The following is a 13,708-nucleotide window of genomic DNA, read 5'->3' as shown; positions in this document are numbered from 1 at the left end:
GAGGTTGGGGTTTTTGGTGTGTGTTTGTGGAAGGCCCGTGGCCCCACGTGGAGTTTGGGGGTTGGTGTTTGGAGCAGGAGGAGGTGCACTTGGAAGGAGCCCAGCGGCACAAACCCGATGAGAGCTGTGGCCTCTCAGGAAAGGGAGCAAGAATTGGTGCTGTGGAGTCAGGAGGAGACTTTAGTGAGGCGTGAGAATGGTCCCAAACACCTTCAAAAAGGGATTAATCAGCTCTCCATGATCCTGTTGGACAGGACACAGAGGAGTGGGTTTTTTGGGATAATGGATATTTGGGAAATGCAGCGTGGATAACTGAGGGCTGGTTGGAATTGCTTGGGCAAGGGTGTGCCACAGGATTCTCTGCTGCTGGTGGGCACCAGGGGCAGGGGGGTGAGGAGGTGGATTGTGTGCTGGCCCCTGGCTTCAGGCACTGAGGAGGGAGCAGCAGTGTCACTGCTGTGTCACTGGTTTGTGGCTCAAGGCTCGTCGTGCAGGTGGACGCTCCTGGCAGGGAAATGAGAGATCTGCTCGGTGCTTGCACAAATGCAGAGCGGATCTGCCAGGAGGATCTGTGATCAGAATTACGCTCCCAGCTTTTACACACTTGGAATTACTGTCAGGACTGCTGGTGGAAGGGAGAGAAGGCCATGAGCGTGGAAAAAAGGGAATCATTACTGTTTGCTCCCTTGGATAATACAGGTCACAGGGCTGGTTCTGTTTGTGCTTGTTTGAATTTCAACATGTCTTTTCAGGAAAAAAAACATTCAAATGTTATTAAAAAACCCTGTAATGAAGAGTCATCCTGTCTGCTTCAGCTCTGGCTTTGGTAATAAATTCATTATTTACACTGGTAAACATGTGCCTCATGTTTCCAGTCAGGACTTGCCTGTTTTCAGTGTCAAGGTTTTCCTGTGCTTATTGAGGACCCTGATCTCAACATTTAATTCTCCTTGTGAACACTGATGGTCTTTAACCAAGTCATCCCTTAAACTCCTCTCTTCACAAGCTAAATAGATCAAGCTCTTGCAGCTGTAAATGCTGTTTTCCCATCCTTCATATTCCTTTCTGAACACTCTGCAACTTGCCAGCTATGAATTGTGGGCTCTAAATTTAACATGGCTCTCCAGTGGGAATTGCACCAGTAATACCAGGAGCACCGGAAGATTTGCATTCTTCACTACAGTACAACCCTCAGACATTGTGTACAACTGAAGAGGAGCGTAAAAATAGGTTCAGACCAAGGTTCCTCTAGCTCAGCATTTTGTTTCTGACACCAGGCTGTACTGAAGGGCGGTATTTCCCTGCACAGCCTCCCCTTATCTTTTAAAAATAAAGATACAATCTGAAATTCCATGCAAAGCCTTTGGTCTTTGGTGTCCAAGTGGCCTGTTAGGCCTGCAGCTTCCCAGCACTTGTATCGTGGGCTGTCCAAGGAGTTAAACTGCAAACCAGAAGATTTGTGTCTTTGCTAACAGTCTGGGAAAGGATATTTTTAAATCACAGCAGGGCCCTGGGAAGGCAGGGCAGATGGAAGGACAGCGTGTCCCTGCCCCGCGGGGACAGCAGCAGACAGGCTCACCCAGGGCCACCCTGATGGCTGTGCCAGGGCTGGCACCCCAAAAAGGAGAGGGAGCAAACACTGGGCCCTGCCAGGCACTGCCAAAGCTCTGGGATCCAGCACATCCAGGGAAGGAGCAATGCAGTGTCCTCATCTGTAAGCTCAGCTGAGGAACCACCACGGTCCCAAAGCTGTTTGAGCATCTCTGAAGCTGTTTGAGCATCTCTGACCCCCAGAACAAAGCCCTGCCTCCTCCACCTTCCCCGTGGAGCTGGGGAATTCCATCCTACCCCACTGAGGTGCCTGGGACCCCCTTGCCCCTCCCCAGCCCCGTCCTTGGCAGTGACAAATCCTCTCCTCAGCTATCGCTCGGCTGTGCCGTGTCATCTGCGGAGTTATTAGAAGATGATTTCATGTTTTCTTCCAGGAAGGATGTTACAGAGCTGAGAACAGATCACCATGGAGCTTTTTGGAAGCTTCCTGGGCGATGATTCCTTGTTTACAGCCGCACTGGGAGCTTTGTCAGCCTGTTTCCAGGTTGTGCCCTGTGCACCAGGTCAGCTCTGTGCTGCTGTGCTTCCTCGGTCTGTGAGGCTGGGTGCAGCACTTTGGGACGCTCTCAGGACATGTGCTAACACACTGCATCTCCCTACAGTGAGCAGGCACCAGGCCAGCTCACACCATGCACTTGCTGTGGACACAGAGTCACAGAAAGGTCTGGGTTGGAAGGGACCTTAAGGCTCATCCCATTCCAGCCCCAGCCATGGGCAGGGACACCTTCCACTATCCCAGGTTGCTCCAAGCCCCATCCGAGTCTGGCCATGGACACTTCAAGTTTAGGCACTGTTGTCTTACTACAGCCCTTGGGCTGCAGGGGCAATGAAAAGTGGGTATTTTAGTCCAATCCAGCAGCAGACTAACTAAAGTATAACTCAGTGTCACGGAATTTTTTTATGAAACAGTCACAGAAAAAAAACAAGGTTTCCAAAGACAGAGCCAGGTTCAGAGGGAGAGATGAGTATGTTTGCATTTCAAACCATTGCTGGCATGGAGATTGCCAAGGACATAATTGCTAGCGGTGGACAAGAGTGGTGTTGAGGAAACTTTACTGCTGGGGAAGGAGATCAGAAAAGACATTGCTTTAAGGATCTGAAAGTAAGAGCAGAGGTGAGGACATGGAGAATGTAGAGATGCGACACAGAAAAAGAGTGATTTTGAACTATTTAAATCTCATTTTCTAAATAGGCAGAACAATTGATGGTACAGACCACTCAGAAGATATAAAGGTACATGCACAAATGTAAATGCAGATTTCCTGTATGTCCCTGGATCCTGACTCTTTAAAAAGACAAGGTCATTATATCCTGATTCCACTGAAATTAATGAGATGACTCCTCCTAGTTTTATCCTTATTTATTCATTTTTAATAATGATTTTATTGAGATAATTGAAACACAAAGAGCCATAGTGACAACATATTCCACTTCTGTTACTCAGGCAAAAAAAAGCAGCTGACAAAAGCAAAAATATCTGTTCATAAGTATGTTCAATTGTGAGAAGATTCTTCTACCATTCAAGTTTCTGGAGGGTTCATCTTTGGTTTTCTCTGCAGTTTTGCCCTGGTACTAAATTATTATAGCTTTCTGAATGAAAAGTAAAGTAAATACAATACAAATAAACACCATCGTGTCCTAAACTAATGGACAACTTTTCTCTAAGTTTAACACCCAGATGTTATAAAAAATTGAAAGTGCATGCTACGGAAAAACAACTGATTCTGGAACTGAGTTTATATAAGGCTAAAAAATAGCAATGACAATAAAAAATGAGCAGTGCTGTGATCTGGTCGGATTTTTCTCTAAATTAATGATGCTCCTGAGAGCTTAGATATGTATTGAGTTGTGTATTGGAAGCAAAATGTACCCTCTGAAAAGTGTACTTGTAAGCTTTTACTGAAATGGAGGTGTTTCAAATACATGGAATTCATCAGTATTTGAGCAAAGGTTTTAAAACCTTATGGTTAGTTCAAAATGCCTCTTAGTGTTGTTTCAGCAACTGCAGCCATCAGATCTAGAGAGCTCAAGTGTCTTGGCCTTGTTGTGACAAAACATCGAAACCCTCTCATTTTACCATTTCTGATTTCTTTTCCCCAGAAATCGTGAGAATTTTTTAAAATATCACTGTTTTATTTTGACACATGCCAGGTTTCGCCCGGCTCTAGATACATTTTGCCGCCGCTCATGAAAACCTCACAACAGAAATTCACCCATGCAGAATCCAGATGGGTTCATTTAAAGTTATTTCGGTCATGGCTGTGGCTGTGGTGTGGAGAAATGCAACAACAGTGCCTGCAGGAGAGGGAACAGGAACGAGAGAGAGCTTCGTTCATCTGCAGATGGAGGGAGATGAGAAATCCTTCCCAGGACAGGGTTATTTCTTATTAATGGAGTTTTAAATTTCCCATAATTCCTTCTTTTTAAGGCAGCAGACTGAGCTGGTGTATTTTTCAGTGATGACTCAAAACATCACAACAACAGAATTCAAAGATGTTCAACATGCTTTGAAAGAGAGCGGTATATGAGGGTCAAAGTTACTGTGACATGGAACAAATAGAAATAAAGATAATTGTCCTTAAATTCTGGGACTTACACAAATGCAGTCATGGTGTCTTTGACTTACGATGGATCAGTTTTGCCAGAGACACCAGGGTAACATTTTAATGTGTAAATCCCCAACTGTATAACCCATGCTGGACTGCCTGGGTGGTGGTGCTTGGTTTTCATTGTGTTTCTTACTGCCTCGCTCCAGCCCCCTTCCCTCCCCGTTTCCTTTCAGATTTGCATCAGGCAGAGCACAACCGCACTTTCAGCATCTCAAGATTTTTTAAACAGGACAGAGATGTTTAAATCTAAATGTTTAGATCTACTCCTGGAAACACTATATGGTGTGGCAAACAGCACTCAGGTCTTTGGGATTTTATTAAATGCTGCCTGAAATGCTGTCTGAGGGCAGGCTTTATACCTCTTGCTTGCTGGATGAGGCAGCTGCATCTACTTGAAGGAGTTTGTTTTTTGGTTTTTTTTTTGTAAAATATTCTTCATAGTGAGAAAAAAGATAGTGGGTTGGATTTTAAGATGCTTCAATACGGCGTATTTTCGTGTCACTGATTTTTATGTCTTTGCAAAGCAGCTGAAATATTTTCTCATGGAGGCTTCTGTTGTTTCCCTCCAGTGTTTGTTAGCATGTGAGGAAGAGATCAGAAACATTTTTACCTCATTGTAAAGAGGAGACTTCCATGGAAACCACGCTGGATACTCCAGGGAAGCCCATCAAGTAGCTTGAGGTCAGAAATCAGCCTGAATTTAGGGCGAAGGAGCAGTGAGCTGGGGAGCAGGGTTGGAGGTCTGGCTGTCCACCGGGCCACGCTCCCCTGCCCGCTGATGACCATCCATAACAGCCTGTTGTTCTTCAAGCCATTTTTCTGCCACCATAACGTGGTTGTTAAGTTCCTGCAGACACAGAGAGCAGACACAGGGGCTGCCCACATTGGCAGAGAGTTGAGCGTGGTTTGAAGCACGTTGGCAGCACTGGCCAAGCTCTGCCCTCCTCCCTTCCTGTGGCTCTCAGTGATGGAAAGCTCTGGTTTTTCATGTAACCATAATATGTTTGTTCTGTGGCTGAAAAAAAAAAAAAAAAAAAATAAAGAAGCTGGGCTGATCCCAGGACAGTGGGTGTCCTGAAGTGATTCAGAATAAAAAAGAAGAAGGAAAAAAAAAAAGTGTGTGAAATCTGAAAATCTGGGTTTGTTTTCACTTGTTCTGTGGAAAACCAGGACTCCTCATTACTGCACTGAGGGGGTTTGGCACTGCCAGGGTCTGAGGAAATCCCTGCTGCTGCAGGGACTGCCTTCAGCCTTTGGGCAATGCAGCACCTTTAGGTCTGCCTGCAATATCTGTTGGCATAAGTATGCAAATACTGAACTAAAAACGGTGAAAAGCCACTTTTCCTGCCATGTTGGTGCCTGAGTACCTCAGTTTCTTTGATTTATTTCCTCCTTAATGTTAAAGGTGGTGGAAGAGGTGGCTCAGGAGAAGCCACAGCCCAGCCAGCAGTGTGGTACCTGAAGGTGGGAGTGAAGGAAAACGCATCCCTTGGTGCCCACAAAATGCTTACTGACACCCAGCCATGTAACAGCTGCGCTGCTTCCTGGCTTCCCCTTCCTGGTGCTTTCCAAGCAGGCTGCTGTTGGGGAGGGTGGCAGGGAGGAGGGAAGCAGTGAACCACACTGGCTGCAGGTGTTGCTCAGAGATCCAAAAGACCACTGTGATCCAGCTATTCCATGCGGGCTTTCAATGCCAACACTGCAGGGCTTGCTCCAATTTTAGTCTTTACGTTTTACAAGCATTGCTGTGGCAATCATCCTCCTGATGCCTGAACCTGCTGCATCCTCCTGTGACAAAGGGCATTTTTATCTCCTTATTGTGGCGGGCTCCTCCTGAGGTAGAACATAGTTATAGAATTTGTTCATAATCATCTGCTAGGGCTGTGAAAGAGCCAAGAATAGGTTTGTTTCCCCATAGTGGGCCTTAATCACAAAAAAAAAAAAAAATCCTTCCACTCCAGTGAAGCAGGAGAGCTGCTTTTGCGCCCGTGTGCATTAGTCCTGCAGTTCATAGACCTCCCTCATTAAAGAGTCACATGCTGCAGCCTGAATGCCAGACCAATCCCTCCAGCCGTGGATTTTCAGGCTGGAAAGGCAAATGCTGGCATGGAAAAACTCAGCTTTCATTAGGCACCGTCTGAAATCAGCTAATCTGGTTTGAGCACACATCGGAACGGCGATACTGTAAACACGGGGCTTTGGTGCTGGGTTTGCCGCGGGGTACGGCCACATCAGAGACTGTCCTGGCTCTGCTGGATCCAGCAGCAGCCTCCCACTGCCTGGGAAACTATTTTAGCAAAGCCAAGAGAGAGCTGAAACTGCCGAGTACAGATACTGACAGCAAGCAAATAGCAATGAATGCCCTTGGGAAACAGTAAATGAATAAAATCCGTGTGACCTTTGGAGTCCGCGGGGAGCTTTGCAGTCCCCAGGCAGGAGGAGTTCAGGTGTCACTGCCAAAGCCGGGGAGGGCTATGATAAGTGATGAGCTGGTCTTGGAACATTTCTTCTCGCATTACTAAACACCTTTCATTAGCAAGTGAACAATGTGTGCCTTCCCTCTCTGGTGGCCTTTGCTGGCACGTCTTCCCCGTGCGCCTCGCTTTCTTCTGACTCCCTTTGCAGGGCCAGCTCTGGGGACCTGCTTTCCCACTGCTTTGGGAATTGTGGCCACATTTGTGTCTGCTTTTGTGCACGCATCTCTTCAGGTCCTTCCTCTGGGTTTGGCAGCAGCAGCGAGCACAGCAGGACGGTCTCCCTGCTCTGGAGCACAGCGATGTCACCTGTGCCTCTGGAGAGCAGCTGCAAGGAGCTGTGAGCTGTCCCCATCAGCCCAGGAGGTCTTTGCAGCCCTGGGGCTCACCTGTGGCTGTAGGACACGCTGTGGAGGGCCAGAATCATCTCAGGTCCCATCTCATCCATCCCCTGCATGGCAGCAATAGCTGTGATGGTGCCAGTCTTACAGGGCTTCCGACTCAGGCCTCGCTGAGTGAGGGATGTTTTCTAAACATTTCTAGTGATCATTCATTGCTTCTCAGCATATACCAGCTGCTGTTGGTCCCTTTCTGGCTGTTTTTTAGCACAGCATCAGGAGATGCAGCTGGAGGGTCCTGCCAGGGGTGTGTACATGGTGTTATAGGACTGAGATGTCACTGGTCTGATTATGTTTGGGATGTAGAGGAAGATAACTCAAATGTGAAAGGAACTTGTCTTAAAATGAGCATTTTCCTAAATGGATTTGTTCCTGTGATTCACTGCTCCAGTGCAGACTCTCAGCCTCCCCAGAGCAGCTCCTCGTTCACTGATTTTTGCTCTATTAATAAACACACACGAGCACTTAAATGGAATAATGTACCTCGCAGACAGGGGAAAAAAAAGCCAAGCAACACAACTTGCTGTCCCCATGGGAGAAAAAAAAAAAACAACCTACACAGGGAAAACCAGTGCCATTCCAGGAGATTTTTGTTTACTGAAATGTATTTGATTTGTAGGCTTAGCTCTTGAGGCTGTGTGGGGCAAGGACACTTTATACACTGTCTGGTTTATGGTACACAACATTTCCCCTTCAGATCTTTCCTTTCCTCTCTCTCTTCATATGTTGTTGTGTTTCACATCTGAGTTAAATCTAGTACTAATTTTGTGAGGTTTTTTTTGAGCTGAGTTTAAATCAGTATTTAACAGGGAAGCTGGCTCAGGGTTGGAGTGTCACAGCACTCACTGTGAACAGTGTGAGATAAAACAATGTTGGAGCAGATCGTAGTTTGGAGGGAAAGAACAGGCTGTGTGCCATTATGAAAAACCTTATTTCTGAAAACTTTGTTCTTTCAGCTGGTGTTCCCTCTCCTTAAATGGCTCTAATGTAAATGTGTCTGGGCTCCCCTTTTCTCTTCTCCCCAGGTTTCTCCTTGCACATTGCAGTTTAGCTGGGGTTTTTCTTCCACACTAGAAGAAATCTCACAGCATCTCTGTAATTCCCTTACCCTGCGGAGTCCTGTCAGGAGGTTTTCACCTGGGCAGACCCCAGGCCTCAAGGGACCAACCTCCCCTGGGCTCCTGGGCAGAGGTTGTATTTTACACTAATATTGAATGATGGTAATGATGGCACTTCCAAGAAGTTTTCCTGTCAAGCTGTGCTTTGTTTCCTGCCGAGGGTGTGTGTTTCTGTGTGTGCAGGACAGAAGGACAGCTCCTCCAGGAGTGGCAGTGAAGTCCCTGCTGCCCTGCCAGGCTGCTGCCAGAGGCTCTGGAGGGTGGAGAGCGCCTGTGGTTTATCTTCTCCCCCTTGGAGAGTCCAAGCTGTGCTTCACCCTCATTTTTGGGGGCTCTTTTGTGCCAGGAAGGGGCGCACCCCTCCTCTTGCTCCCCTGCAGCAGCAGGGCAGCCTGCAGCTCCTCCGCCTTGCCCTGCCCTGTCCTGCTGCCTTCCCAGGGGGAGTGCAGGAGGTTTTGTCTGTCAGGGTGAGAGGAGCACCTCTGGCAGTGCTGGGAGAAGCAGCCTGGCTGCCTCCAGGCTCCCTTTGCAAAGGGGAGAGCAAAGGATCTTGAAATGAGCCCAGAGTATTAATAAGCCGGGCTGCCCCACATAGCATCAGCGAAAGTGGGACAGTCAGCACACTGCTAATTTTACACAGGCCCAAGGGGATTTTTTTTCCAGGGAGCGCGTTATCATTATTTTTTTTTTGTCCTAAAGGGCCTAAATTAGGGCTTGGAAGAAGCAAGCCACGGTTGGAGGCTTTGTCCCAGGTAGCCCAGGCCTGGGGAGAGCTGGGGCTCCTCATGCACGTGCCTCATTCCAGGTTCTCCTCAGCCTGGTAAAAATAAAAGGAGGTGGAAGCAGAGGCGCAGAGGGGTCTGGCTGCAAGTCCCCATCAGCATCCCCCGCCCCTGACCTGTGCCTGTCCCAGTCTGGCAGCGAGGATGTCTGCTCCAGCCCCAGGACACCCGTGCTGCAGCAGGGCTTGGCTGTGTGTGCGCTGCAGAGGGGGGGCCGTGGCCAGTGTTAAACGAGGGATGTGCTTTAGAGCACGAAGGCTTCCTGTCAGTTAATTACAGAGAACATTTGCCGCTTCTCTTTAAACCCCAGCGCTGCCCCTTGCAGGAGCAGACTTGGATGGAAGCAGGGGACACACCGGTGGGTCCTCAGCCCTGCCAGGGCTCCTGCCTCACCCACCCACCGCGCTGCTGGGCAGCAGCCAGGGGGCCCTGGGCTGTCCAACACCCTGAGCACATGGCATTGGACACGTTTGGGGTTTGGGTCCTGTTCCCCTCAGTTATGCCCCCCTACCAGCTGGGCTGAAGGGCCCCATCCTGCCAGGGGCTGAGCCAACCCAAGCAGTGCATCGTTCAGTCAATGGGTTTGCTCACGTGCTTCAAGTCAAACACTTCGTTAAGTGCTTTTGCTTAATTAGGCCAGACCGCGCTGTTCCTTGTGGGATTGAGTGCAAAGCGAGGCACACTGGATTAGAACCAATATTTTCAAGAGTAAAGCTAAAAATGAAGCACTTAGGCCCCCAGTTCTGCAAATAATTAAGCACATGGGTAATTACTGATTTCATTCCATTCATCAGTTGTGTTGATTTCAGTCGGGCCACGAGATGCTGGCGGTTACTGAAGTGTGTGCAAGGTTGGGCCCCCAGGTCAGAAGATCTCAAAGGCTGGGGAGATGGATGTTTGTGGAGTGTCTGGCACACGGGGTCTGCGACATCTGCACGCGTCCCTGGGTAGTGCCATGAGAATAATAATGCCACGTGTAAGTATTAATGATTTTTAAAGATGCTGAGAACTGGCTTTACCAACATGGAAATGGGCCTTGGGCTTTCTGTGGCATGCAAGCCTCAGCATTAATGGGGCAAATGAAACAGCATTTGATATCTGGACAAGGAAATCTGTCGCCTTGTGTCCACCTGGGTTATTATTTTGCCCAAGAAGGCTGTGGGCTCCCCATCCCTGGAGGTGTTGAGGGTCAGGCTCTCAGGAACCTGATCTAGCAGAAGATGCCCTACCCATGGCAATGGGGTTGAAACGACATGATCTTTGAGATCCTTCCCAGCCCATGCCATTCTGTGATTCTCTGATTATTTTCCAAAATATGAATGTTAAAATAACTCTTTTCATTACTGCAGCCCCTAACCCAAAAGAGAAAAGTGAAATCCAGGCTGAAACGGAGCTCGACTCAAGAAATCAGCAAGAAAGTCTTCAGCTGATATTCTTTTGTCTGCTTTTCCCTGGGCATGATTTGTTTAAATGCCTTTTAAAAACAGACACAGCTCTTATCTGTGAGGAAACACCGAATTCTTGGTATCATTTTGTTCCCCTGCAGATGATTTGACAGCGATGCTTACAGAACTCACAATTTAGGGGGAAAAAAAAGCTGTGAGGGAGGAGAGAATAGGAGCGAACTGAACCCAGCTGACCCAGGAGAGGCTCCTGCCACTTCCACGAGCGGCTGCTAATGATGCCTTTGATAGGGTGCCATGCTGAGGGAACCCTTACACGATCTCTCTTCTGTACCCAGACAGCTCTTAGCTGATTGTGTGTGCCCTTGCGGGGGGTGACGGGGCCGTGTTCTCAGACAGAGCCACCAGGAAGCCCCCGTGTCGCAAACCAGGCTCATTAGCACGGCTCAGCAATTAGAGCCGGGCTCAGTCTGCTGGCCTGAGATAAAGAACTCCCGATTTATGGCCCGGTTGGCTTTCGCTGGAGATGAATCGGCTGACAGCTTGGAGTGGTGACGTTTTGTCTCCTGAGTGCGGCTGCTCACAAGGGTGATCTCTCAGAATGTGACTTTTCCACAGCCCGGCCAAGGGTATTAGCACAAACTCATTACAGGGAGAAGCCAGGGGCGATGGTTTTCCAGGATCTGGGAATGCCACAGGCCCCAAACAGCTGGGTAGTGCCAGAGCTTTTCTCTCCTGGAAAACAAGGGCCCTGCTGGAGGAGAGCTCCCCATCTGGCAAGCTCTTCTAATTCGTATTACAAATGCAAATGATATTTATCTTATTTATTTTTTACTAGACCTTAATGAAGTTCAGAGAGGACTGGGCACATGTGGCAAGGCTAGGGGCTTCTCTTCAGAGCGAGCTTGTTGTAATATTTGATCAGCGACGTTGTGTGCTACAGTAGATGTCTCCAGGTTAATTTCTTTTCGGTTTTGTGAACATCATTTTTAGCAGAGAAGTTTTCTTCTGCTTATGTCTCGGTGCAGTGCCTTTTGCTGTTTGATTTCGGCTCTCATGGGGTGAGCTTATGTAAAACAACAGCATGGCAGGAGGTCAGACACAGACAGACACGGGGACAGACACGGGGACAGACAGTGCAGGGATGTGATGTGTGCAGGACAGGGGACAAGAAGATGTCTCTGACTTCTGCCACTCTGGAGAATGAACTCTTTTTGCAGTGAATGTCCATGTAAATCTTCTTTTTTTCCTATTAAAAAACTTTTCAGTGAGTATGTGGATCCCCAAAGAGCTAATTTAAGTCCATTAACAACAGACTCACTTTTCTTAATTACCCTTTGTAGAATTATCTCAGGATTCCCGGGGGCTCTTGGTCTGCAGGTTGAAAAGTGTCTATACATTGAAGGATGAGGTGTCTGATGGTGGTGGTTGGGAATACAGAGCACAGTCTCTGAACTAAGGATGACCTACTGGTGTTTGTTTTGTCATGATCTCTCTTATTTACCCCAGCCTGTAAATGTAGGGAGCACTGTTCTGAGTGGGAGCCAGAGATGCACCAGGGCCCAGGTGGCCACAGGTTCTGTGTTTGCTGCAGACAATGTTGGTTTTGAGCCTGGGCCAAGCAAGGAGCCAGCCCAGGCGCTGAGTGGTGAAGGATGCCAACATAAGTCTCTGATCTATGTTTGTGGCCACATAAGTGGCAGCAGGAGGCCTGGAGTGTCTGGAGCTGTAAGATCATCTTGTGTTGACTCTTCTGGAGCCAACAGAAGTGCTGGTTAATCTGCATGTGGCTACTTTGAGATGTCACTGCTGTTTTGGCAGCGGTGACTCAAGGATTTCTTGGGATGTATGGCGGTGGGGAGGGAATAAGCTGTGTACATTGATGGTTAGCTGCGTGGTGCAGTTCTTCCCAAGCATGTGGGGTGTTTTGGCTCTTTTCACGGCTTGTGTCTCCCTGCCACAGATGTTGCTGAGTGTCTGAGCAGCCCTGAGCGCTATATTCATGCACATGTTCGGGTGTATCCATACAGAGCAGAGACATGGCCAGCGTGAACTCCAAGGACCAGAACTGCCAGGTCCAGTGCAGCATCTGCTCTGCTGCTGAGTGGGAACAGACCTGGGATTCTGTGATTCCAGGACTGCTGCTTCCTGCTGCACAGTAGGTGTTGCCTGGCAGAAGTGTTTCAGGAATTAACAAAAAGCTGAATTGAGACTAGCAGAGCAAGCAGCCTCAGCAAACTGTCGAATCTACATTTTTCTTCATTGTTTTCTCACTGAACTATGATGATATCTGATGGAGAATTATGGATGGGGAGAAGGAAGGAAATGTTAGCAAAGCTTTAAAACCAGCCACTAGGCAAAAAAGGAAATTCTGGCTGTAGCAACAGAGAAGTCCAACAAGAGAGAATTTGGTTTAAGTTGGAGTGAGGGAGTAGAGAGTGCATGAAGACCCTTTCTGGGTCAAACAAAAAACCTTTCACTTTACAGCTCCTCCTTGTCCTCTTATCTAGAAAATGGACATTCACATGGGCATGAAACTCACACACACTCATTGCATGGGTGGCTTGCACATTCAGCTGTGGTGGTGCTGGCTGCTGTAATTTGTTGTGGTTTTGATCCAAGGACCTTTCTGATCTTTGGAAGATGAGCAAGACTAGGAACTGTGCTCTTACTGCACATTGGGAAAGAGCTGGAGACAGGTGGTGATCCCTAACACCAGACAGAAATACACAACTTTTCACTCAAACCAGTTTGGTGAAGGGATGTTTTGACCTTTTTAGTGTAACTGTGAAACCACAAAATGGTAAATGGAGGCTACAATGTGCTGCCCCTGTGGCAGTATTTTCTCAATTGCATTTTGCACAGAAATGGTCACATTTTCTTATGGGTGTCCCAGACTTTACTATTGGAGAGGATTGCATTTAGTGCTCTGCTGCAGACTGCAGCATAGCAGGGATCCCATGGTGTGACCTTCAAAACAGCCCAGGCTGGTGCACTCAGCATCAGTTACAGAAGTGCCTGGAAGTGTGGAAAACTTGAAAATTCTCTGAGATCTTCTCCAGTGTCTTAGAAATCACATGGGTGCCTGGGGTGTTGGCTCTCTGGCTGGTTTAAAGCAGAGGGTTGGAGATTCCACCTGTGCTTGGTGGGCAGTGAGGTTGCAGTGCCTTGTTGGGAGCTGGTCACAGGTGCAGTAAAATGGAATATTTTGTGCTCTGTCGTGGTCTCTGTTACCAGAAAACAGAGAGAGGCTCCCATGTGACTGTTATCACACACTGATGAGCTGAGCATTTAATGCTGGTCAGGAGTGGGC

This window comes from Hirundo rustica, chromosome 8, assembly GCF_015227805.2.
Source record: "Hirundo rustica isolate bHirRus1 chromosome 8, bHirRus1.pri.v3, whole genome shotgun sequence".
NCBI classification, from domain to species: domain Eukaryota; kingdom Metazoa; phylum Chordata; class Aves; order Passeriformes; family Hirundinidae; genus Hirundo; species Hirundo rustica.
Note: the sequence above shows the minus strand (reverse complement) of the source record.